This window comes from Colobus angolensis, unplaced genomic scaffold (assembly GCF_000951035.1).
Source record: "Colobus angolensis palliatus isolate OR3802 unplaced genomic scaffold, Cang.pa_1.0 Scaffold373, whole genome shotgun sequence".
In the NCBI taxonomy this organism is placed as follows: domain Eukaryota; kingdom Metazoa; phylum Chordata; class Mammalia; order Primates; family Cercopithecidae; genus Colobus; species Colobus angolensis.
In genome coordinates, this window is record NW_012117077.1 from 193499 (window position 1) to 199008 (window position 5510).

A 5510-nucleotide genomic window follows, 5' to 3' on the forward strand; every position below is an offset into this window, starting at 1 on the left:
GAAGCCATCATTCTCAGCAAACTAACACAGGAGCAGAAAACCAAATACTTCACGTTCTCATTTGTAAGTGGGAGTTGAACAATGAGAATACATGGATACAGGGAGGGGAACTGGGGCCTGTCAGGGGTAGGAAGCAAGGGGAGGTAGAGCATTAGGACAAATACCTAATGCATGCGGGGCTTAAAACTTAGATGATGGGTTGATAGGTGCAGCAAATTACCATGGCATATGTATACCTATATAAGAAACCTGCACATTCTGCACACGTATTCCAGAACTTAAGAATTTTTTTTTTTTTTTTTGAGATGGAGTCTCGCTCTGTCACCCAGGCTGGAGTGCAATGGCGTGATCTCCACTCACTGCAACCCCCGCCTTTCAGGTTCAAGCGATTCTCCTGCCTCAGCCTCCTGAGTAGCTGGAATTATAGGCACGTGCCACCTCACCAGGCTAATTTTTGTATTTTTAGTAGAGACAGGGTTTCACCACGTTGGTCAGGCTGGTCTCAAACTCCGGACCTCATGATCCACTCACCTCGCCCTCCCAAAATGCTGGGATTACAGGCGTGAACCACCACACCAGGCCGGGTAAAGTAAAATTTTTTTAAAAAAAGTTTTATTTTGGGTTAAGGGGTACATGTGCAAGTTTTTTATATTGACAAACTCATGTTATAGGGGCTTGTGGTGCAAATTTTGTCACCCAGGTACTAAGTATAGTGCCCGATAGTTATTTTTTCTGATCCTCTTTCTCCTTTCACCTTCCACCCTCAAGCAGGCCTAAGTATCTCTTGTTCCCCGTTTTGTTTCCATGTATTCTCATTATTTAGCTTCCACTTATAAGTGAAAACATGCAGTATTTGGTTTTCTGTTCCTGTATTAGTTTCCTAGGATAATAGCCTCCCGTTCCATCCATGCTCCCAGAAGGGATATAATATTCTTTTTTTTCTGCCTGCATAGTATTCCATGGTGTATATATGTACCACGTTTTCTTTACCTAATCTGTCATTGATGGGCATTTACGTTGATTCCATGTCTTTGCTGTTGTGAATAGTGCTGCAATGAACATATACATGCATATGTCTTTGTGGTAGAACAACTTCTATTCCTTTTATTTTACTATATTGATTTTCCTATATTTTACCCAGTAATGAACAACTTAAAAATAGTGAGAACTATCTATCCTAAATCCACAGACAAAATCATACTAAACAGTCAAAAGCTGAATGTATTCTCTTTGAAAACCGGCACAAGATGAGGATGCCCTGTCTCACCACACCTGTCCATCATAGTATTGGAAGTCCTGGCCAGAGAAATAAGGTAAGAGAAATAAGTAAATGGCATCCAAATAGGATGAGAGAAAGTCAAACTATCCCTATTTGCAGAAGACATGATTCTATATCTAGAAAACCCCATAGTCATGGCCACAAAGCTTCTTAACCTGATAAACATCTTTAGCAAAGTTTCAGAATACAAAATCAGTGCACAAAAATCACTAGCATTCCTATTCACAAACAGGCAAGCTGAGAGCCAAATCAAGAATGCAATTCCGTTTACAACTGCCACAAAAAGAATGATACAGCTAGCCAGTTAGGTGAAAGAGCTCTACAATGAGAATAAAGAAACAATGCAGAAAGAAATCAGAGATCACACAAATAAATGGAAAAACATACCATGCTCATGAACAGGAAGAATCAATATCATTAAAATGATCATACTGCCTAAAACAATTTACAGATTCAATGCTACTCCTATCAAACTTCCAATAATATTCTTCAAAGAACTAGATAAAGCTATTATAAAATTCATATGGAATCAAAAAAGAGCCTGAATACCTAAGGCAATCCTAAGCAAAAATAACAGAACTGAAAGCATCACAGTACCCAACTTCAAAATATACTACAGTGTGGGGCCATGCGCCGTGGCTCACGCCTGTAATTTCAGCACTTTGGGAGGGCGGATCACGAGGTCAGGAGTTCGAGACCAGCCTGACCAACAACATGGTGAAACCCCATCTCTACTAAATATACAAAATTTAGCCGGGCTTTGTGGCACGCGCCTGTATTCCAGCCTGGGCAATAGAGCGCGAAACTCCGTCAAAAAAAAAAAAAAAAAAAGGCAACCGGCAGGCAGGGTCTGGGACCCCAGGCCTGGAGTGCCTGAGGGTCCGGCTGCGATGAAGGCAGCGGAGGTCCAGTGGGCTTGGTGCGTGAGTCCGTAGCGGCTCCGCGTCCGCTCGCCGGCTGTGGTGCAAGCAAGCTGCCCGGCTCCCCTTCTCCCCGGCTCACCTCCGCCGCTGTGATTGGCTGGAAGATGGCGCTGGCCGGATGGAAATTCCAGGACAGTCTCCAAATTCGCCTCCATCTGTACCATGGGTGCCAATGCTTCAACGTTAGAGAAAGAGATTGGTCCAGAACAGTTTCCGGTCAATGAGCATTATTTTGGATTAGTCAATTTTGGGAATACCTGCTACTGCAATTCAGTTCTTCAAGCACTTTACTTTTGTTGTCCATTTCGGGAAAAAGTTCTTGTATGTGAGAGTCAACCCAGGAAAAAGGAGAGCCTTCTTACATGCTTAGCAGATCTCTTTCATAGCATAGCCACTCAGAAGAAAAAAGTTGGAGTAATACCTCCGAAGAAGTTCATCACAAGATTACGGAAAGAAAATGAGCTTTTTGACAACATCTTGCAACAAGATGTCCATGAATTCTTGAATTATCTACTGAATACAATTGCTGATATTTTACAAGAAGAGAGAAAGCAGGAAAAACAAAATGGTCACTTACCTAATGATAATATTGATAATGAAAATAATAACAACACACCAGACCCAACGTGGGTTCATGAGATTTTTCAGGAAACATTAACTAATGAAACCAGATATCTTACTTGTGAAACTATAACCAGTAAAGATGAAGATTTTTTTAGACCTTTCTGTTGACCTGGAACAAAATACATCAATTACTCACTGCCTAAGGGGTTTCGGCAACACAGAAACTCTGTGTAGTGAATACAAGTATTACTGTGAAGAGTGTTGCAGCAAGCAGGAAGCACATAAACGGATGAAAGTTTAAAAACTACCCATGATTCTAGCTCTACACTTGAAGAGATTTAAATATATGGATCAATTTCATCGCTATACAAAACTCTCTTACCGGGTAGTTTTTCCTTTAGAACTTTGTCTATTTAACACTTCAGGTTATGCCACCAATCCAGACAGAATGTACGACCTTGTTGCTGTTGTGGTTCACTGTGGAAGTGGTCCCAAGCGAGGCCATTATATTGCAATAGTTGAGAGTCATGATCTTTGGTTGTTGTTTGATGACGACATTGTAGAAAAAATAGATGCGCAAGCTATTGAAGAATTCTTCGGGTTGACATCAGATACTCAAAGAACTCTGAGGCTGGTTACATCCTTTCCTATCAGTCTCAGGACTGAGGCGGAACGGTGATGAAGAGATACTTTCTGCCTCATTTCTTCTCTGGTTATGTTGGAAAGGGTCAAGCACTGATTTTTCAAGAAAAGAGAAACGCAGGAAACTCAGGATGCAGTAGCACACTTTGCACATGATAAAGCAAAGAGGATGGATTGACAAGCCCTTCCAATTATGGTAGTTGATTTATTTGCTCAGGTATCATGCTGTCTGCACAGTTCCATACAACAAGGAGGTAAAATCAGAGATACCAGCTCCTCTTGCAAAACAGCCTTCCAGTCATTGATACATATTTTCTCTTTATTAGTTGCACCAATAATGTTTTGAATTCCTTAGGGGTGCAGTAGAAAGAATCGGAATCTGTGTTGTATTGATAAGGAGATGATGTTGAACACACTGCATAAATTTGCCTGGTTCAGTATGTATAGAAGCATATTCAGTGGTCTTTTCAAGAGGAAACCAGAAATACTTTTGGGTCTAGCACTTCCAGTTGCCTTCCTGATATGAAAACTAACATGCTGGATGATCCAGTGTCAGGAAGACAAAGATGTTTTGCTTCTCTGAAGAAGCTTATAATAATATACAGTATATGTATATGTAGGGAGCAATTGGTCAGAAGTGGCTTTTTGTTTCCCCAAGTGGAAAGGCTGGCTTTGTAATTATAATTTATTCCTTATTTATTTTACTTAAAACTGGTAGAGTCTAAGTATTCTATGAAGTGCTCATGATTCTGTCAGTAAATTTGAGCATATTTTTATTAGTTAATGTCAGTTTAACTCGTCCTTTTGTTTGTTTCTATTGTTAAGGTAAATTTTAAATTATATCTGAAATCAGTAAGATACCTTGAAAAATACTGCAATGAGAGGAGGTAAATATCCTTTTTCAGGAGGAAGTGATAGCTCTGGCTAAGTATTTGTCCTTTTATTATGGTCTCTAAATCAGTTATTTTCCTCAGCTTTAATTTAATAAAGTCAAAAAACTGTATAAACATTTCCTGTAGTTGTTGGAATAATTAAAAATGCTGGTGCAGTGGTGGTATGCCAATCTTTAGAATTCTTAAGTATTCGAATGTTTCAAGTCGAGGTCATGCTTGGGAAAATCATGTCATAGCATTTATGTTATTTTTGGATGTCATTTTTACCCTGGAAAGAAGTAATAATGTTTGTCATAACCCTAGTAGCCTGGATAGTGAGCTAAACAAACCCTTTGAAGATTACATTTTAATCAATAAACTAGGAATACAAAAAACGGGTTATTCCTCCCCTTCCCCCCATCTTTACAAATCTTACTGGAAGGGGGTTCAGAGATTAAAATTTGTGTTTGCTAAGACTTCATTCTGTTGGGGGTTTTAAGAAATAATATATGTAACGTAAAATGTATGTAAACCACTGCAGTTTTTTGGACATTTTTCCATGCATCAGTAAGTTGTCTGACAGTAGCCAAATGTAACCTGCAGAAAGTTATTGAAAGTTACGTTCAGAATAATAGCAATCAGGCCTTGGATGTTCTTTATTAAACTCTTTTCAGGCAGTAAATTAAAAAAAAAAAAATCTGTCATTTTCTTTTTTCTTTTTTTGGGGGGGAGGGGGTAGCGAATCTGGTTCTGTTGCCCAGGCTGGAGTGCAGTGGCGCCATCGCTGCTCACTGCAAGCTCCACCTCCAGGGTTCACGCCATTCTCCTGCCTCAGCCTCCCGAGTAGCTGGACTACAGGTGCCCGCCACCACGCCCGGCTAATTTTTTTGTATTTTTTAGTAGAGGCGGGGTTTCACCGTGTTAGCCAGGATGGTCTTGATCTCCTGACCACGTGATCCACCCACCTTGGCCTCCCAAAGTGCTGGGATTACAGTCATGAGCCACTGCGCCCGGCCCAAAATCTGTCATTTTTAAAGTTATTTTGCTAAAACTGTTGACTATGGAAAACAAACAACAAAAATGAATGTTTTTAGTCTGCTGCTATTATTAACATTTATTATCTGTATCTTTTGGCTCAGGAAATGACTTCGCCTATTTGTTCCATAAGCAGATCTTTAACAGGGTCACTTAGGTAATTGGACTGCTTAAACAGATGTACTGGGAGAAAAT

General features: G+C 40.0%; 1 pseudogene; it reads left to right on the forward strand.

Annotated features, from left to right (window-relative positions):
• Positions 1-2116: 2116 nt before the first annotated feature.
• On the forward strand, positions 2117-3432 carry LOC105520223 (annotated as a pseudogene).
• The last annotated feature ends 2078 nt before the right edge of the window (positions 3433-5510 follow it).